This window comes from Chiloscyllium punctatum, chromosome 20, assembly GCF_047496795.1.
Source record: "Chiloscyllium punctatum isolate Juve2018m chromosome 20, sChiPun1.3, whole genome shotgun sequence".
NCBI lineage: Eukaryota > Metazoa > Chordata > Chondrichthyes > Orectolobiformes > Hemiscylliidae > Chiloscyllium > Chiloscyllium punctatum.
The window spans coordinates 37,399,355-37,421,726 of record NC_092758.1 but is presented as its reverse complement, the minus strand read 5'-3'; the positions used below and the strand labels follow the sequence as shown (position 1 = coordinate 37,421,726).

Here is a 22,372-nt window from a genome sequence, read left to right as displayed (position 1 = left end):
TAGTCACTCCATCCCTGTCCATTCCTAAATAGCTGCTCCATTCCATTCTGTTCCTAACTAGTCACTCCATCCCTCTCTGTTCCTAATTGGCCACTCCTTCCCTCTCTGTTCCTAACTAGCCACTCCAACGCTCTCTGTTCCTAACTAGTCGCACCATTCCTCTGTGTTCCTAAATGGACACTCCATTCCACTCTGTTCCTAAATAGCCACTCCATCCCTCTGTTTTCCTAACTAGTTACTCCATTCCTCTGTTTTAATAAATAGATGCTCCATTCCACTCTGTTCCTAAATAGTCACTCCATCCCTCTGTGTTCCTAAATAGCCACTCTATCCCACTCTATTCCTAAATGACCACTCCATTCCTCTTTGTCCCTAGCTAGCCACTCCATCCCACTGTATTTCCAACACACACTCCATCCCACTCTGTTCCTGACTCACCATTCCATCCCTCTCTGTTCCTAACTAGTCTCACCATCACACTCTGTTTCTAACTAGTCACTCCATCCCACTCTGTTCCTACCTAGTAACTCCATCCCTCTGTGATCCTAACTATACGTCCATCCCACTCTGTTCCTAACTAGTCACTCCATCCCACTCTCTTCCTAACTCTCCACTCCATCCCACGCTTTTCCTAAGTAGTCACACCATCCCTCTCTGTTCCTAACAAGTCACTCCGTCCCTCTCTGTTCCTAACTAGCCACTCCATCGCACTCTGTTCCTAACTAGCCACTCCATCGCACTCTGTTCCTAACTAGCCACTACATCCCATTCTGTTCTTAACTCGCGACTATATCCCACTCTGCTCCTAAATAGCCACTCCATCCCTCTCTGTTCCGAAATTGCCAATCCATCCCTTCCTGTTCTGATATTGCCACTCAATCCCACTCTGTTCCTAAATAGCCATTCAATCCCTCTCTGTTCCTAACTAGTCACTCCATCCCACTGTGTTCCTAAATAGCTGCTCCATCCCTCTCTGTTCACAAATAGCCACTCCATCCATCTGTGCTCCTAACGAGCCACACCAACCCTCTCTGTTCTGAAATTACCACTCCATCCCACTCTGTCCCTAACTCATCACTACATCCCACTTTGTTTCCAAATAGCCACTCCATCACACTCTGTTCCTAAATAGCCACTCCATTCCTCTCTGTTCCTAACTAGTCATTCCATCCCAGGCTGCTCCTAAATAGCCACTCCATCCCTCTCTGTTCCTATCTAGTCACTCCATCCCAGGCTGTTCCTAAATAGCCACTCCATCCCATTCTGTTCCTTTCCAGTCACTCCATCCCTCTCTGTTCCTAACTAGTCACTCCATCACACACTGTTCCTAAATAGCCACTCCATCACACACTGTTCCTAACTAGTCACTCCAGCCCACTCTGTTGCTAACTAGCCACTCCATCCCTCTCTGTTCCTAACTCGTCACTCCATCTCACTCTGTTCCTAACTATTAGTCCATCCCACTCTGTTCCCAACTAGTCACTCCATCCCTCTCTGTTCCTAACTTGCTTCTCCATCCCACTGTGTTCCTAACTAGTAACTCCATCCCAATCTGTTCCGAAAGGCCAATCCATCCCACTCTCTTCCTAAATAGCCACTCTATCCCTCTGTATTGCTAACTAGTCACTCCATCTCACTGTGTTCCTAAATAGCCACTGCATCCCTCTCTGTTTTTAAATAGCCACTCTATTCCTCTGTTTTCGTAACTAGCCACTCCATCCCACTCTGTTCCTAACTAGCCACTCCATCCCTCTCTGTTTTGAAATTGCCACTCCACCCCTCTCTGTTGATAACTACTCACTCCATCCCACTCTGTTCCTAACTAGACACTCCCTCCCACTCTGTTCCTAATTGACCACTCCTTCCCTCTCTGTTCCTAACTAGCCACTCCATCCCTCTCTGTTCCTAACTAGTCACTCCATCCCTCTCTGTTCATAAATAACCACACCATTCCTCTGTGTTCGTAACTAGTAACTCCATCCCTATCTGTTCAGAAAGGCCAATCCATCCCACTCTCTTCCTAAATAGCCACTCTATCCCTCTGTATTGCTAACTAGTCACTCCATCTCACTGTGTTCCTAAATAGCCACTGCATCCCTCTCTGTTTTTAAATAGCCACTCTATTCCTCTGTTTTCGTAACTAGCCACTCCATCCCACTCTGTTCCTAACTAGCCACTCCATCCCTCTCTGTTTTGAAATTGCCACTCCACCCCTCTCTGTTGATAACTACTCACTCCATCCCACTCTGTTCCTAACTAGACACTCCCTCCCACTCTGTTCCTAATTGACCACTCCTTCCCTCTCTGTTCCTAACTAGCCACTCCATCCCTCTCTGTTCCTAACTAGTCACTCCATCCCTCTCTGTTCATAAATAACCACACCATTCCTCTGTGTTCGTAACTAGTCACTCCATCCCTATCTGTTCAGAAATAGCCACTCCATCCCTCTGTGTTCGTAACTAGTCACTATATCCCTCTGAGTTCCTCAATCGCCACTCTCTTCCACTCTTCCTAAATAGCCACTCCTTCCCTCTCTGGCCCTAACTCGCCACTCCTTCCCTCTCTGTTCCTAATTGGCCACTCCTTCCCTCTCTGTTTCTAACTAGCCACTCCATCCTTCTCTGTTCCTAACTAGTCACTCCCTCCCACTCTGTTCCTAATTCGCCATTCCTTCCCTCTCTGTTCCTAAATAGCCTCTCCATTCCTCTCTGTTCCTAACTAGTCACTCCATCCCTCTTGTTCATAAATAACCACACCATTCCTCTGTGTTCGTAACTAGTCACTCCATCCCTATCTGTTCAGAAATAGCCACTCCATCCCTCTGTGTTCCTAACGAATCACTCCATCCCTCTGTGTTCCTCAATCTGTTCCTAACTAGTCACTCCATAACACATTGTTCCTAAATAGCCACTCCATCACACACTGTTCCTAACTTGTCACTCCAGCCCACTCTGTTGCTAACAAGCCACTCCATCCCTCTCTGTTCCTAACTCGTCACTCCATCTCACTCTGTTCCTAACTATTAGTCCATCCCACTCTGTTCCCAACTAGTCACTCCATCCCTCTCTGTTCCTAACTTGCTTTTCCATCACACTGTGTTCCTAACTAGTAACTCCATCCCAATCTGTTCCTAAAGGCCAATCCATCCCACTCTCTTCCTAAATAGCCTCTCCATTCCTCTCTGTTCCTAACGAATTACTCCATCCCTCTCTGTTCCTCAGTTGCCACTCTCTTCCACTCTGGTCCTAACTCGCCACTCCTTCCCTCTCTGTTTCTAACTAGCCACACCATCCCTCTCTGTTCCTAACTAGCCACTCCATTCCATTCTGTTCCTAAATAGCCACTCCATTGCACTCTGTTCCGAACTTGCCACTCCATCTCTCTCTGTTCCTAACTAGTCTATCCATCCATCTCCGTTCCTAAATAGCCACTCCATCACACTCTGTTCCTAAATCTGCACTCCATCCCACTTTGTTCCTAACTGGTCACTCCATCCCTCTGTGTTCCTAAGTAACCGCTCCCTTCCACTATGTTCCTAAATAGCCACTCCTTCCCTCTCTGGTCCTAACTCGCCACTCCTTCTCTCTCTGTTCCTAACCAGCCACTCCATCCTTCTCTGTTCCTAACTAGCCACTACATCGCACTCTCTTCCTAAATAGCCACTCCATCCCTCTCTGTTCCGAACTCGTCACTCCATCTCTCTCTGTTCCAAACTAGTCACTCCATTCCATTCTGTTCCTAATGAGCCCCTCCATCCCACTCTATTCATAACTCGTCACTCCATCCTACTCTGTTCTGAACTAGCCACTCCTTCTTCCTCTGTTCCGAAATAGCCACTCCATCCTTCTCTGTTACTAACCATCCACTTCATCCCTCTCTGTTCCTAACTAGTCACTCCATCCCACTCTGTTCCTAAATAGCCACTCCATTTCACTCTGTTCCTAACTCGCCACTTCGTCCCACGCTGTTACTAACCAGCCACTCCATCGCACTCTGTTCCTAATTAGTCTCTCCATCCCTCTCCGTTCCTAAATAGCCACTCCATCCCACTTTGTTACTAACTAGCCACTCCATCTGTCTCTGTTCCTAACTAGTCTCTCTATCCCTCTCCATTTCTAAATAGCCACTCCATCCCACTTTGTTACTAACTAGCCACTCCATCTCTCTCTGTTCCTAACTAGTCTCTCTATCCCTCTCCATTTCTAAATAGCCACTCCATCACACTCTGTTCCTAAATCTACACTCCATCCCACTTTGTTCCTAACTAGTCACTCCATCCCTGTCAGGTCCTAACTAGTCACTCCATTCCTCTCTGTTCCTAACTGGTCACTCCATCCCACTCTGCTCCTAAGTAGCCACTTCTTCCCTCTCTGTTCCGAAATAGCCACTCCATCCCTCTCTGTTCCTCAATATCCACTCCATTCCTCTGTGTTCGTAACTAGTCACTCCATCCCTATCTGTTCCTAAATAGCCACTCCATCCATCTGTATTCCTAACTAGTCACTCCATCCCTCTCTGTTCTTCAATATCCACTCCATTCCTCTGTGTTCGTAACTAGTCACTCCATCCCTCTCTTTTCCTAACTCGCCACTCCATCCCATTCTGTTCCTAATTGGCCACTCCTTCCCTCTCGGTTCCTAACTAGTCACTACATCCCACTCTGTTCCTAACTCGCACCCCATCCCTCTCTGTTCCTACATGGCCACTCCATCCCACTCTGTTTCTAACTAGTCGCTCCATTCCTCTGTGTTACTAAATAAACACTCCATTCCACTCTGTTCCTAAAGAGCCACTCCATCCCACTCTGTTCCTAAAGAGCCACTCCATCCCTCTGTTTTCGTTACTAGTCACTCCATTCTTCTGTGTTACTAAATAGCCACTCCATCCATCTGTGTTCCTAACTAGTCACTCCATCCCTCTGTGTTCCTAAATAGCCACTCCCTTCCACTCTTTTCCTAAATAACCATTCCATCCCTCTCTGTTCATAACTCACCACTTCATCCCACTCTGTTCCTAATTGGCCACTCCTTCCCACTCTGTTCCTAACGCGCCACTCCATCCCTCTCTGTTCCTAGTTGGCCACTCATTCCCTCTCTGTTCCTAAATAGCCACTCCTTCCCTCTCTGTTCCTAACTAGCCTCTCTATGCCACTCTGTTCCTAACTAGCTACTGCATCCCACTCTGTTCCTAACTAGCCACTCCATCTCTCTCTGTTCCTATCTAGTCACTCCATTTCACTCTATTCCTAAATAGCCACTCCAAACCACTCTGTTCCTAACTAGCCACTCCATTCCACTCTGTTCTTAAATAGCCACTCCATCTCTCTCTGTTCCTAACTAGTCACTCCATTCCTCTGTTCTAGAACTAGATACTCCATTCCATTCTGTTCCTAAATAGCCACTCCATCCCTCTGTTTTCTTAACTAGCCAATCCATCCCTCTCTGTTCCTGACTGGTCACTCCATCCCACGCTGTTCCGAACTCGCCACTCCATCCCTCTCTGTTCCTAATTGGCCACTCCTTCCCTCTCTGTTCCTAACTAGCCACTCCATCGCTCTCTGTTCCTAACTAGTCGCACCATTCCTCTGTGTTCCTAACTAGCCACTCCATTCCACTCTGTTCCTAACTAGTCACTCCATTCCTCTGTTTTAATAAATAGATGCTCTATTCCACTCTGTTCCTAAATAGTCACTCCATCCCTCTCTGTCCCTAGATAGCAACTCCATCCCACTGTGTTTCCAACACACACTCCATCCCACTCTGTTCCTGACTCACCACGCCATCCCTCTCTATTCCTAACTAGTCTCACCATCACACTCTGTTTCTAACTAGTCACTCCATCCCACTCTGTTCCTATCTAGTAACTCCATCCCTCTGTGTTCCTAACTATAAGTCCATCCCACTCTGTTCCTAACTAGTCACTCCATTCCACTCTCTTCCAAACTCTCCACTCCATCCCACGCTTTTCCTAACTAGTCACACCATCCCCTCTGTTCCTAACAAGTCACTCTGTCCCTCTCTGTTCCTAACTAGCCACTCCATCACACTCTGTTCCTAAATAGCCACTCCATCACACACTGTTCCTAACTAGTCACTCCAGCCCACTCTGTTGCTAACTAGCCACTCCATCCCTCTCTGTCCTAACTTGTCTCTCCATCTCACTCTGTTCCTAACTATTAGTCCATCCTACTCTGTTCCCAACTAGTCACTCCATCCCTCTCTGTTGCTAAGTAGCCACTCCATCCTTCTCTGTTCCTAACTTGCTTCTCCATCCCACTGTGTTCCTAACTAGTAACTCCATCTCAATCTGTTCCGAAAGGCCAATCCATCCCACTCTGTTCCTAAACAGCCACTCTATCCCTCTGTGTTGCTAACTAGTCACTCCATCTCACTGTGTTCCTAAATAGCCACTGCAACCCTCTCTGTTTTTAAATAGCCACTCTATTCCTCTGTTTTCGTAACTAGCCACTCCATCCCACTCTGTTCCTAACTAGCCACTCCATCCCTCTCTGTTTTGAAATTGCCACTCCATCCCTCTCTGTTGCTAACTACTCACTCCATCCCACTCTGTTCCTAACTAGACACTCCCTCCCACTCTGTTCCTAATTGGCCACTCCTTCCCTCTCTGTTCCTAAATAGCCTCTCCATTCCTCTCAGTTCCTAACTAGCCACTCCATCCCTCTCTGTTCCTAACTAGTCACTCCATCCCTCTCTGTTCATAAATAACCACACCATTCCTCTGTGTTCGTAACTAGTCACTCCATCCCTATCTGTTCAGAAATAGCCACTCCATCCCTCTGTGTTCGTAACTAGTCACTCCATCCCTCTGAGTTCCTCAATCGCCACTCTCTTCCACTCTGTTCCTAAATAGCCACTCCTTCCCTCTCTGGTCCTAACTCGCCACTCCTTCCCTCTGTTTCTAATTGGCCACCCCTTCCCTCTCTGTTCCTAACTCGCCACTCCATCCCACTCTGTCCCAAACTCACCACTCTATCCCACTCTGTTCCTAAGTGGCCACTCCTTCCCTCTCTGTTTCTAACTAGACCCTCCCTCCCACTCTGTTCCTAATTGGCCACTCCTTCCCTCTCTGTTTCTAACTAGACCCTCCCTCCCACTCTGTTCCTAATTGGCCACTCCTTCCCTCTCTATTCCTAAATAGCCTCTCCATTCCTCTCTGTTCCTAACTAGCCACTCCATCCCTCTCTGTTCCTAACTAGTCACTCTATCCCTCTCTGTTCCTAATGAATCACTCCATCCCTCTGTGTTCCTCAATCACCACTCTGTTCCACTCTGTTCCTAAATAGCCACTCCTTCCCTCTCTGGTCCTAACTCGCCACTCCTTCCCTCTGTTTCTAATTGGCCACCCCTTCCCTCTCTGTTCCAAACTCGCCACTTCATCCCACTCTGTTCCAAACTCACCACTCTATCCCACTCTGTTCCTAATTGGCCACTCCTTCCCTCTCTGTTTCTAACTAGCCACTCCATCCCTCTCTGTTCCTAACTAGTCACTCCATCCCACTCTGTTCCAAACTCGCCACTCCATCCCTCTCTGTTCCTAATTGGCCACTCCTTCCCTCTCTGTTCCTAACGAAACACTTCATCTCTCCCTAACTAGTCTATCCATTCCTCTGTGTTACTAAATAGACACTCCATTCCACTCTGTTCCTAAATAGACAAACGATCCCTCTCTGATGCCCGAAACGTCGATTCTCCTGTTCCTTGGATGCTGCCTAACCTGCTGTGCTTTTCCAGCAATAGCCACTCCATCCCTCTCTGTTCATAACTAGCCACTCCATCTCTCTCTGTTCCTAACTAGTAACTCCCTCCCACTCTGTTCCTAAATAGCCACTCCAACCCAGTCTGGTCCTTACTGGCCACTCCATTCCACTCTGTTCCTAACTCGAAACTCCATCCCATGCTATTCCTAACTCGCCACTCCATCCCTCTCTGTTCCTAACTAGCCACTCCTTCCCTCTCTGTTGCAAACTAGTCACTCCATCCCACTCTGCTCCTAAATAGCCACTCCATTACTCTCTGTTCCTAACTAGTCACTCCATCCCAGGCTGTTCCTGAATAGCCACTCCATCCCACTCTGTTCCTATCTAGTCACTCCATCCCTCTCTGTTCCTAAATAGCCACTCCATCACACTCTGTTCCTAACTAGTCACTCCAGCCCACTCTGTTGCTAACTAGCCACTCCATCTCTCACTTACTAGTCGCTCCATTCCTCTGTGTTACTAAATAGACACTCCATTCCACTCTGTTCCTAAATAGCCACTCCATCTCTCTCTGTTCCTAACTAGTAACTCCCTCCCACTCTGTTCCTAAATAGCCACTCCATCCCAGTCTGGTCCTAACTGGCCACTCCATTCCACTCTGTTCCTAACTCGAAACTCCATCCCATGCTATTCCTAACTCGCCACTCCATCCCTCTCTGTTCCTAACTAGCCACTCCTTCCCTCTCTGTTGCAAACTAGTCACTCCATCCCACTCTGTTTCTAAATAGCCACTCCATCCCTCTCTGTTCCTAACTAGTCACTCCGTCCCTCTTTGTTCCTAACTAACAACTCCATCACACTCTGTTCCTAACTAGCCACTACATCCCATTCTATTCTTAACTCGCCACTATATCCCACTCTGCTCCTAAATAGCCACTCCATTACTCTCTGTTCCTAACTAGTCACTCCATCCCAGGCTGTTCCTGAATAGCCACTCCATCCCACTCTGTTCCTATCTAGTCACTCCATCCCTCTCTGTTCCTAAATAGCCACTCCATCACACTCTGTTCCTAACTAGTCACTCCAGCCCACTCTGTTGCTAACTAGCCACTCCATCTCTCACTTACTAGTCGCTCCATTCCTCTGTGTTCCTAACTAGTCACTCCATCCCACTGTGTTCCTAAATAGCCACTCCATCCCTCTCTGTTCATAACTAGCCACTCCATCTCTCTCTGTTCCTAACTAGTAACTCCCTCCCACTCTGTTCCTAAATAGCCACTCCATCCCAGTCTGGTCCTAACTGGCCACTCCATTCCACTCTGTTCCTAACTCGAAACTCCATCCCATGCTATTCCTAACTCGCCACTCCATCCCTCTCTGTTCCTAACTAGCCACTCCTTCCCTCTCTGTTCTAAACTAGCCACTCTATCGCACTCTGTTCCTAACCAGTCACTTCATTGCATTCTGTTCCTAACTCGCCACTATATCCCACTCTGCTCCTAAATAGCCATTCCATCCCTCTCTGTTCTGAAATTGCCACTCAATCCCTCTCTGTTCCTAACTAGCCAATACATCCCGTTCTGTTCTTAACTCGCCAATTTATCCCACTCTGCTTTTAACTAGCCACTCCATCCCTCTCTGTTCCGAAATTACCACTCCATCCCTCTCTGTTGCAATATTGCAACTCAATCCATCTCTGTTCCTAACTAGTCACTCCATTGCACTCTGTTCCTAAATAGCCACTCCATCCCACTCTGCTCCTAACTAGCAACTCCATCCCTCTCTGTTCCAATATGCCATTCAATCCCTCTCTGTTCCTAACTAGTCACTCCATCCTACTGTGTTCCTAAATAGCCGCTCCATGCTTCTCTGTTCATAAATAGCCACTCCATCCCTCTCTGTTCCTAACTAGCCACTACATCCCATTCTGTTCTTAACTCACCAATATATCCCACTCTACTCCTAACTAGCCACTCCATCCCTCTCTGTTCCTAAATGGCCATTCAATCCCTCTCTGTTCCTAACTAGTCACTCCATCCCACTGTGTTCCTAAATAGCTGTTCCATCCCTCTCCGTTCATAAATAGCCACTCCATCCATCTGTGCTCCTAACGAGCCACTCCATCCATCTCTGTGCCAAAATTGCCACTCCATCCTTCTCTGTTCTGAAAATGCCACTCCATCCCACTCTGTCCCTAACTCGTCACTCCATCCCACTCTGTTTCCAAATTTCCACTCCATCCCACTCCGTTCCTATCCAGTCACTCCATCCCTCTCTGTTCCTAACTAGTCACTCCATCCCACTCTGTTCCTATCCAGTCACTCCATCCCTCTCTGTTCCTAACTAGTCACTCCATCACACTCTGTTCCTAACTAGTCACTCCAGCCCACTCTGTTCCCAACTAGTCACTTCATCCCTCTCTGTTCCTAAGTAGCCACTCCATTCCTCTCTGTTCATAACTTGCTTCTCCATCCCACCTGTGTTCCTAACTAGTCACTCCATCCCACTCTGTTGCTAACTAGCCACTCCCTCCCTCTCTGTTCCTAACTCGTTACCCCTTCCCACACTGTTGCTAACTAGTAACTCCATCCCAATCTGTTCCTAAAGGCCAATCCATCCCACTCTGTTCCTAACTGGCCACTCAATCCCTCTGTGTTCCTAACTAGTCACTCCATCCCACCGTGTTCCTAAATAGCCACTGCATCCCTCTCTGTTTTTAAATAGCCACTCTATTCCTCTGTTTTTGTAACTAGCCACTCCATCCCACTCTGTTCCTAAAAGGCCACTCCATCCCTCTCTGTTTTGAAATTGCCGCTCCATCCCACTCTGTTCCTAACTAGACACTCCCTCCCACTCTGTTCCTAATTGGCCATTCCTTCCCTCTCTGTTCCTAAATAGCCTCTCCATTCCTCTCAGTTCCTAATTAGCCACTCCATCCCTCTCTGTTCCTAACTAGTCACTCCATCCCTATCTGTTCCAAAATAGCAACTCCATCCATCTGTGTTCTTAACTAGTCACTCCATCCCTCTCTGTTCCTAAATATTCACTCCAACCCTCTCTGTTCCTAATGAATCACTCCAACCCTCTGTGTTCCTCAATCGCCACGCTCTTCCACTCTGTTCCTAAATAGCCATTCCTTCCCTCTCTGTTCCTAACTCGCCACTCCATCCCACTCTGTTCCAAACTCACCACTCTATGCCACTCTGTTCCTAATTGGCCACTCCTTCCATCTCTGTTTCTAACTAGCCACTCCATCCCTCACTGTTCCTAACTAGTCACTCCATCCCACTCTGTTCCAAACTCGCCACTCCATCCCTCTCTGTTCCTAATTGGCCACTCCTTCCTCTCTGTTCCTAACTAGCCATTCCATCTCTCTCTGTTCCTAACTAGTCACTCAATCCCACTCTGTTCCTCACTAGTCACTCCATTCCTCTGTGTTCCTAAATGGACACTCCATTCCATTCTGTTCCTAAATAGCCACTCCATCCCTCTCTGTTCCTAACTAGTCACTTCATTCCACTCTGTTCCTAACTCGCCACTATATCCCACTCTGCTCCTAACTAGCCACTCCATCCCTCTGTGTTCCAAAATTGCCACTCAATCCCACTCTGTTCCGAATTAGCCACTCCATCCCTCTCTGTTCCTAACTAGTCACTCCTTCCCTCTCTGTTCCTAACTAGCCACTCCATCTCTCCCTAACTTGTTGATCCATTCCTCTGTGTTACTAAATAGACACTCCATCCCACTCTGTTCCTAAATAGCCACTCCATCCCGCTCTGTTCCTAACTAGCCACTCCATCTCTCTCTGTTCTTAACTAGTAACTCCATCCCACTCTGTTCCTAAATAGCTACTCCATCCCAGTCTGTTCCTAACTATCCACTCCATCCCACTCTGTTCCTAACTGGCCACTCCATTCCACTCTGTTCCTAACTCGAAACTCCATCCCATGCTATTCCTAACTAGCCACTCCATCCCACTCTGTTCCTAAAGAGCCACTCCATCGCACTCTGTTCGTAACTCGCCACTCCATCCCTCTCTGTTCCTAACTAGCCTCTTCTTCCCTCTCTGTTCCAAACTAGACACTCTATTGCACTCTGTTCCTAACCAGTCATTTCATTCCACTCTGGTCCTAACTCGCCACTATATCCCACTCTGCTCCTAAATAGCCACTCCATCCCTCTCTGTTCCGAAATTGCCACTCAATCCCTCTCTCTTCCCAACTAGCCACTCCATCCCCCTCTGTTCCGAAATTGCCACTCCATCCCCCTCTGTTCCAATATTGCAACTCAATCCATCCATCTCTGTTCCTAACTAGTCACTCCATTGCACTCTGTTCCTAAATAGCCACTCCATCCCACTCTGCTCCTAACTAGCAACTCCATCACTCTCTGTTCCAATATTGCCATTCAATCCCTCTCTGTTCCTAACTAGTCACTCCATCCTACTGTGTTCCTAAATAGCCGCTCCATGCTTCTCTGTTCATAAATAGCCACTCCATTCCTCTGTGTTCGTAACGAGCAACTCCATCCCTCTCTGTTCCTAACTAGCCACTACATCCCATTCTGTTCTTAACTCACCAATATATCCCACTCTGCTCCTAACTAGCCACTCCATCCCTCTCTGTTCCTAAATAGCTGTTCAATCCCTCTCTGTTCCTAACTAGTCACTCCATCCCACTGTGTTCCTAAATAGCTGCTCCATCCCTCTCCGTTCATAAATAGCCACTCCATCCATCTGTGCTCCTAACTAGCCACTCCATCCATCTCTGTGCCAAAATTGCCACTCCATCCCTCTCTGTTCTCAAATTGCCACTCCATCCCACTCTGTCCTTAACTTGTCACTCCATCCCACTCTGTTTCCAAATTTCCACTCCATGCCAGTCTGTTCCTATCCAGTCACTCCATCTCTCTCTGTTCCTATCTAGTCACTCCATCACACACTGTTCCTAAATAGCCACTCCATTCCGCTCTGTTCCTAACTAGTCACTCCATCCCTCTCTGTTCCTAACTAGTCACTCCATCCCAGGCTGTTCCTGAATAGCCACTCCATCCCACTCTGTTCCTATCCAGTCACTCCATCCCTCTCTGTTCCTAAATAGCCACTCCATCACACTCTGTTCCTAACTAGTCACTCCAGCCCACTCTGTGGCTAACTAGCCACTCCATCTCTCACTTACTAGTCGCTCCATTCCTCTGTGTTACTAAATAGACACTCCATTCCACTCTGTTCCTAAATAGCCACTCCATCTCTCTCTGTTCCTAACTAGTAACTCCCTCCCACTCTGTTCCTAAATAGCCACTCCATCCCACTCTGTTCCTAACTATCCACTCCATCCCACTCTGTTCCTAACTCGAAACTCCATCCCATGCTATTCCTAACTAACCACTCCATCCCACTCTGTTCCTAAATAGCCACTCCATTGCACTCTGTTCGTAACTCGCCACTCCATCCCTCTCTGTTCCTAACTAGCCACTCCTTCCCTCTCTGTTCCAAACTAGCCACTCTATCGCACTCTGTTCGTAACTCGCCACTCCATCCCACTCTGTTCCTAACTCGCCACTCCATCCCACTCTGTTCCTAACTGGGGGTGATCAGATAGGAGTTTAAATAGATAAGATGTTTTTAATTGCTGTCAATTTTGACATTTTCTCAGTATAGCTCATACCTCACTATTGATTCCTTCTGAGAACCAAGCGGATTTTGTTTTGGTAAAAGATGTGGGTGTTTTAATCTGTTTGTTCTGGAATCATTCCACACAGTCCCTGCCTCAGGCCTGCTGCTAGTGGTATCAGGCCTAGATCTAGATCATTACGCCCATGGTTGGTAGAAAATCCTATTCCTTGGTTGCTCATTGATGAAGTTGAAATCATGATGAAGGGTTTGAACCTGCCTTGCAATTACCTCACATGACAAGTGGAATTGAATTAACAAAATGTTCATGAAGCTTTCAAGGGAAAATATCTTCGCCTCAGTTAAAGTTATAACTGCAGAGATCGCAACTCAAAATCTGAGTACTTTCAAGTGTGGGTGCTTGATATGTTTACCCACCCACTCTTGCCATAAGATGTGAGCCACGCATGGTGGCAATCCAGAATCCAGAGCTTAAGCTCCTGTTGCCAATCACCAGAATTGTCTGGAATCGCGTTGAATTCCTGCACTCGTTGACTCAGTGATCAAAATGCTACCACTAACCCATGGTCAGTTCATGTACAAGTGTCAACAATAATAATATCTGACAAATCAAAGAACACTTGTAGTAAACTGGAATTCTACATTTCCATGCACTTCATTTTGCACATTAAAGCAGTTCTTGCTTACCATTGTATTCTGTTAAATACGACACCTCCTTCACTTTTCATGACTGATGAGAATATCAGGTGGCCTGTTTGAGATGAGTTGGATGAGATTTTCACATTTCAAAAAGTATACCTGACTCTTGTGTGACTTTCCACACAGATTTGGATTTGCATCTCATTTTGTGAGCAGCAATGGTGTGCATGAGGGTGTGGAGGGGTCAAATCAAATAGAACTCTGCAGGCCAGGTCCCAATATTGATGAAATATACTCGAAATTTCACTCACACCTTTATTCCCTATTACTATGACATGCCCTCTCAGATCAGCCACAGCCACCACATTCACTCCTTTGTCATCTATGACATCCCATACCCCCTTAGACCACCAATGCCATCCTAATACAGCTCCATAACATACCATGCACCCTATATACTCACTTATTCTGTGTCTATTATGGACAATTATCAGGAGGCAGGCAATAGCAATGTGAATTATTTTAGGTCAATAAAAAAAACACTTCAGAAGTTTTATAAATTCCTGAATTCATACGCACTGTCATTGATACTGGCAAATAAAACCTATTCCAGTACAAAAGATAATGTAAAATTCAAAAAGCTTATTTGGTTTATAAGCCACATCAAAGGCATAAGCTGATATTACAGCTTCTCAAAAGAATAAATTATCTATGGATCAATAGATCACCTGTTTAGCTGAATTCATTTATTTTTGATACCTATAAAAATAATCATTGGGGCCCTCCTGTTGCACAGTGGTAGTGTCCCTTCCCCTGAACCAAGAGACCTGACTTCTAGCACTACCTGCTCCAGAGGTGTGTGATTACATCTCTGAACTGATTGATTAGGAAAAAATAGGCTAATAAATAAAAGAAAAGCAATCATAATGAATACAACTGTCATGACATATATTTCCAAGCAGACTTCCTGATGCTGATTCAATAGAATGGTAGTTTACAAAAAAGAGTTAGAATTAGTTCTCAGGGCTAAAGGAAGAAAAAGGTAATGAGGAGAAAGCAGGAACAGTGCACTAGGTGAATGATCAAACATGATGAATGGCAGAGCAGGCTCAGAGGGCTGAATGGCCTATTCCTGCTCCTATTTTCCACGTTTCTATGTACCATTTCCATTGCAAGGCATAGCAAATGCAAATCAGTTGAGAAGTACAGGTGCCATTTTTTCAACTTTCAAAAGCAAAGACTTATTTTACAGTCCTCCCTGTGAGGTCTACTATACCTTTTGAAAAAAAAGCACAGCACAAAGTAATCTTATTTTCTGTCTCTGAACGTGCTGATAGCAGATGAGATCCAAGTGTAATCAATTGAACTGTTGTATGAAACTCTATTGAAGGGCCAGTTTCTGACATTACTGTTACGAATTCTATTGTCCAGCATGATATTATTACAAATTGGAGATCATTGGAAGAATTATTCATTCTGTGTTTTGGATCCCTAAACAAAAATTTGCAGAACATAACAACATGTTCTCAGTTTTGTGACATAACCTCAACATCATGCTCAAGATAGCCTCAGTTCTGTGATGTGTTTCAAATGTTGATGCAATGTTTCAAACTAAAACATGTCAGGAATTCTGAGTAGCAGTTTGAGTAACTAAAATCTCAATGTGAGTAACTTTTAGTATGGTTCATCTTTATTCATAGTTTAATAACTTCTGTAGAATACTTGCCAAGAGTTAAGATTACAGATCAGGTTCACTGTATAAGTTTGACACCCCTACAAACTTCCTTTTGACTTTATGATATTCTTTAGCATTCAACCAAGTATTTGTTTATATTTCAATGTTCAAATATCATCAATGATATAAAGCCTGGATAACAGATATAACCTGGATCTCAATGCAAATAGGTTTCTGAAGTCATTTCACCAAGAAAACTTTCCCAAGACCCCAATTAAACAGACTGAACAGCAGATACAATCCATGAAATGAGATACAATATCCTTTAACTAGCAACTGATCTGATATTGTCTGTGATTCTGTGGATTGTCTGCAATACACTGCTGTTATCTAATTTCAACGTGTAAAAATCTGTCTGACACATCTCATACTCAATTTAACATTATGTTGTGTGATGTGTGATAAAGCAAGCATAGTAGACTTGAAGGAATGGTAATTTCAGTCACTGCTTTGAAATATCTTTCAAAACTTGTTGCAGAGGGATTTTAAAGAGGAATCTGAGTTCTGGTATTCAGTGGCACAAATCGATCTTTATTCAGAGCCCCCCCTCACCAGATGCGCGGATGAGGCCAGAGATTCCAAATCTTGCTTTCACATGGAGCTCAATCACCCTCTTATTTACACTTGAGATTGGAGGTCAGCGACACCCTACCTTTCCCAGTAAAGTACAGGATATTTATACATACCATGTTACTATGGTTACATGCAACATTGACATCAGTGCTTGGAATATTTCCTCCAACCTATATGTACAATACTGTGAATACACAGTCAATGATGGACAACTTCATAGTCTACCTTCGTCCCTCCCATCATCTTGTAAGCCAGACTCCCAATCACCTTTTTTTTGGGCTCTTATGATTATTGACCACATTCCAACACTGCATCATATACTTTCTTATTACTAATGACCTTTCAAATTTGGTCATACCATTCATATCCCTTGCTGATCTTAGTACAGAAAATTAAAAAGGATGTTAATTTCTATCAGTTGTTATAATATTTATAATATCAGCTATAATATAAAGTCATACCATTCATATCCCTTGCTGATCTTAGTACAGAAAATTAAAAAGGATGTTAATTTCTATCAGTTGTTATAATATTTATAATATCAGCTATAATACAAAGTTACTTATAAAGTCCTACATAATTAAACCTAATACTATGATTCTGTGACAAAGTTAATAATTTCGAGAGCAGCTTCCTCTTATCCAACTTGCAAAGTGGCATTCTATCGAGGTGTCAGTGACCCTGTTCCAAAATTATTTCTGCCCTCTTGCTACATTATTTGCTTCTCAGCACTCGAACAATGTTATCTTGCTTATACCTTTTTATTGTTCTAATCTTCTTGCTGACCGAGAAAACAGTTTCTTCAAGGGTGTTTATTGAAACTAATCTCTGCATCCAAGGCTAACTGCCTTCAGAGATTTAATTCCCTAACATCTAATAAATTTAAAGATCTATTCTTGTTTGAATATATGTCTACTCTAATATGTAATTTTAATTATTTAAAACACTTCCACTCAGGTAAGTTAAGCTTTCTCTTTATATTTCATTTCATAATTAGAAATCTCGATTCAGATGGTTTTCATCTAAGTAGACTTGTCAGAACTTTACTGTTTGGATTCTAGTCTCATCTTACTAAGATTTGAGGCATTTTGTTGTCTTTCTGAGAAGGCCATGATTTGAGCTATATGAAATGCTACATCAGCTACAATTCCCTTCAATTGTCTCTGTCAGTTAAAAAGAAAAGTCCTAATAGCCATTTTGTTAGATTCAACCATGGACAACTCCAACAAAACCGTTTCCAGAATCTTTCATCCATTGCTTTTCTTTTCAACATTATGTATTTCAAGATATTATTGTCTATGAGTTAACTTTCAAATGTGAGGCAATTATCCATCATTAGTTTCCTAATTCTATGTAGAGGTCACATGAACATATTCTGTTCCTTTTTCTCGGATTTGTCCCTCCATTTTCTTCTGGCATTTGCAAATGTTAAAACAATTAAATAGCTTGTTTCTTTTAAATATTGATGGACGCCGCATGGTCTCCCAGAGTGACTAGGAAGTTTCATAATGATTTAAGCCATTTCAAGGTAACTACTGCACTCACTACAATTTTAAATTACCAGCACCAATATTTAATTGGCCTCCTAAGGAGGGTGTTGTCCTATAGACTCCATCACATCAATCGTACCTAATTAACGAATGTAAATAATTTATCAGTTGACTTTAAGTGATTTTCAACTTTATAAAAGAAAACAAATGATGTCCAATATGAAAATTAATATTTTATAAATGTTAATTATGCTCAATTATGCTGAAATTCTCTTCATAAACAAGTTCTGACTGATGGCCTTCAGTTTGAGTGGAGCAATAATGTAGTATAGATTTCAGTGTGTAGACATCAATAATCAATTATTTTACTAATTAACTGCCAGTCAGACAAGTCAGTCCATTTTTAGTTTTGATACAACCCTCAGTAACATTTCAACTATTCATTTTGGATTGGTTTAATGGAATTTAATAGAAAAGGATTCACATGAGATAACAGCAATCTTTTCTCTCAAATCCAGAGACGCAGATCTATCAGTTTCAAATCTGAGTTGCAATTAAAGTAACAAAAAAGGTTTGTTGGAACTTAAATAAAGAATGCACGCTTACTTGCATTAATTGTTACAAAGTTAGGAAAGACCAGCAGAATTATCTTTGCAGAACAAAACCTGAAAAATTGGTTTTCTCACCCTTGCCATTTAAATTTCATTGGGTTCCACAATAAATTATAATTAATTTTCTGATTTTCACTCTTTTTTTTCGAGTGAGATTCACGGTGCTTAGTCGATCATAGTATCAGTGACTTTTCTGATGCAATATTCTGCTCTTCACCTTATTACCCATGCAGCCAGGCTCAGTGGCACCTATCTCAGAGAATCAGGGCAGGAAAGGCAGGAGTGCTCACCATGACCAGAACCATTCAATATTCATGCCATTGGTGGCATATTTGAACTACACACACTAAGAGCCTAGAACTTTCTTTCATGCTATGGTAGCTAAGACTACGCTTAGGATACGGTCCAAAATGGATAGTTAGCTCCAGCATTCACTGACAAGTGCCTGAAGATTCTGGTGGATGACATGACGCAGAGGACAGCAGCATTGTATCCTGCTGATCAACAAACAAGGAGGTGCCATCAAATACCAGACAATCTGGACTGAAATAGCTGGCTGGATCAGTGCAATGTCCCAAGAAAAACATAATCAATAGCAGTTCAGGAAGAAGGTTAATGACCTTCTGCACTTTGCAAGCGTAAGTGCCAGCATCTTCTTTCTACGGCCACAGACTCACAGGGTCACCACTCATTCCGACTCTGCCATTGCATCAACACTCTGGACCTCCACTCTCACAGCTACGTTGGGTCCACTTAACAGCTCTCGTTCATTTTATTCAGCTACCAATCCTTCCTGTCTTCTTCCTTCGCACACACCAAGACCACAACACCATGTCTTCTGTTCCTGCATCACCTCTAATGCCGCTCCCATTCACTTCCATCATACTCAATCCCTCCGGTTATCTTACTAAAGAAAAAAGTGTCGCTTAACTGTGCCGAGAGGACCAAGAATGGTGGGGTATAGTGGTTATGATTTTCCCCACACCATATGAGGAAAACATCCTGGATTTGGCTGGAGAATACAATAACCACAACTGTCAGGGCAGGGACTCATCCATGTCCAACTAGCCGAGTGTTCTTCATTGTGCTATGCTTTCAGTTCTCCCCTTACCACCAATGCTAACTCACTCTTAACCCTCACTTCCACTTACACAACAAATTCTCTCTCATCTGAGGATGACACCCCAGAGCTCTAAGTGAGATAGCTGAAGAGATAGTGGCTACATCAGCCGTGATGTTTCAGGAATGGCTAGGGTCAGGGAGGATCCCAGAGGACTGGAAAATCACTAACGTGACACCCCTGTTTAAAAAGGGAGTAAAGTAAAAGATGGAAAATTATAGACCAATTAGTCCAATCTCAGTCATGAGAATCCATTGTGAAGGATGAGATTTCTGAATACTTGGAAGTGCATGGTAAAATAGGGCAAAGTCAGCCTGGCTTCATCAAGGGAAGGTCATGTCTGACAAATCTGCTAGAAGTCTTTGAGGAAGTTAACAAGAAGGTTAGATCAAGGAAAGCCATTGGATGTTATCTACCTGGACTTCAAGAAGGATTTTGACAAGGCGCAGCACAGGAGATTGCTGAATCAGATAAGGGCCCAGAGTACAGAATGGCCTGGACAGAGTAGATGTTGGAAAGATGTTTCCATTGGCAGGAGAGACTAAGACCCAAGGGCACAGCCTTAAAGTAAAAAGAAGATCTTTTAGAATGGAGATAAGAAAAAGCTTTTTCAGCCAGTGAGTGGTGAATCGATGGAATTCATTATGACAAAAGACTATAGAGGCTAGGTCATTGAGTATATCTAAGACTGAAATAGATAGGTTCTTGACTTTCAAGGGGATCAACGGTTGTAGGGAGAAAGCAGAAGAATGTGGTTGAGAAACTTATCAGTTATGATTGAATGGCGGAGCAGACTCAATGGGCTGAATGGCCTAACTTATGCTTCTTTGTCTTATGATCTCTTATGCAGGCACCAGTTGCACCCAGTGGACATCTGTCCAGAAGAGGCCAACAACAGAGATCCTCAGTTCCACCTCTACTTATGGAGAGTACTTCACTTATTCCTCAGAGAATGCAATGGTAAGTCAGATCTTTTCACTTCAGTGAGTCCTCTATCTAGGTTTGAGCTGGGAGCACAGTCTGGGGAGCACCTCACTGGCACAACTCAGCAGCCTGGCGAGAAAGGAATGCCCTGGTCTCTGGCAGTCAGAGAACTTGCTGGAGAACAGGCAGCTGCACAGCTCTTGGCAGAAGACTCATTCACAACTTGGTCATTAGTGACTTGTGAAAACACAGACAGGCAAGGGAGTGGTAGGCAATCAGCAAACTGCATCATGTGTCTGTCTGTCTCCATGGAGCTGTTAGTGACTGCCATTAAGCCCAAGTCCAGTTTACTCAGTGTCTGCTGGATATGTGCGTACACCTGTTCTCCATCATTCTAACCATAGTTGTTCAGCAGCACTTGCAAGGTAAGAGGAGTACAAAGGTTCTCAATGTCACTTCAGATGCCTCTTCCTCTCAGGAATCCTAGGTGTTGCCAGCAGAGAAGAGGAGCAAAACACAGGACCTTCAAAAGTTTCCTCTGATGACATTTCAGGTGGTTCCTGGCCTCTCCACCTCATGCCTGCCTGTCATGTCAAAGCCTGTGTAAGTTCCAGTCAAGGCCAGACCACACACTGATTGAAGTCTTATAAATGAATCAATCTTAGGGCCTTGCACTGTTGCTGCCCTGTCTCATAGATTACTGCTTTATTTCTAATAGTCAGTAGCGTCAGTAAAGCATAGACACCTGAGAGTGGGACCACCTTAAGAGATTAAGCATGCTATCACATAGATGACAAAACATTTATTCAACAAAATAAATGGTCAAACCTTGCAAAAATAACCAGGTCCACATGTCCTTTGCATTAAGCAGGAATACCCTGTTAGACATTGACGTAGCATGGTCCTGTACAGTGATATTTCCACCTCCTTGATTGTTCAGTACTCCCAAATGTCAGAGGTACCCTGCCCATCCTCTGAACTAAAAACATTGCTAGCCTCAGAAGCTGGCAGCCTCCAAGCAAGCACAAAGTCAGTGAGCACTAAGACAGTGAGCATCTAAGAGCCAGTAAATGCAACCTAATCATGCAAGAATGGCCATGCACACAATGTGAAGCATGCAAGGTATACATGGCTTTGAGGTCCAAAGTGAAATGAGAGTAGGAGTCATGATGTAGCAAAGCTAGTAATATGTTGAGGCTGATTTACTTGGTTGAATGGAGTAGGAGGATAGTGTTCATGGATCATGTAGGACCATTGTGATGAAGGTCGCATTGGAGGTGTGCCTGGAAAAGCAACTAGAGGGTTGCTGGCACCAGATCACCATTCTGAGTTAGATGTCAGGAAAAGGTGCCATTTAGTTCCCTGGAGGAGAGAAGATTTGTAAGTGTTATATAAAATGAGACAAGTTGGTCTGATAATGAGTTAGAAATCAGGAAGCTGATGATCATTGGCAAGATTCTGAATTCACAATTTACATTCACCACAACATTTCTACACGATCCATAGACACAAAGATCATCCTTCTCCATTTGTCCAAACAAGTCAGGATTAACAAACTACTAGCTTTATTACATCATGATTCCTATTCTCAGTCCAAATTATGAAAAAAAAGATGGCAATATTTTTTCTTGACATCAAGATTTTAGCTTTTTATCATTTTTGTATTTTTTTCAACTTTCCCAGTATTCACTATGACTATTTCTGTTTTTATAAACTTTCAATGATGCACAAGAGATGTACTATCAGGTAGATTCTGAACAATAGCTTCCTTTTGCTGTGTGGATGGCTGATGTTCTTAGGACTGAGTACAAAAAAATGGCATTATCCTAAATGTAGCCTCATTTTCACACAAAATAAATCTATGTATAAATGCGATAAGTTATAACTTGAAGTTGGTTTGTGTCAACATACCAACATGGATTCCCTACCAG

At 44.0% G+C, this 22,372-nt stretch overlaps 1 long non-coding RNA gene across 1 annotated transcript in view; it reads left to right on the top strand.

Moving 5' to 3' along the window:
* Nucleotides 1-20,478, top strand: part of LOC140492047 (uncharacterized) — a 421,161-nt gene extending 400,683 nt beyond the window's left edge. The window contains exon 4 of the long non-coding RNA XR_011963481.1: nt 20,368-20,478. This is a non-coding gene — a long non-coding RNA (uncharacterized lncRNA). The remainder of the gene's footprint in view (nt 1-20,367) is intronic.
* Nucleotides 20,479-22,372: the final 1,894 nt, after the last annotated feature.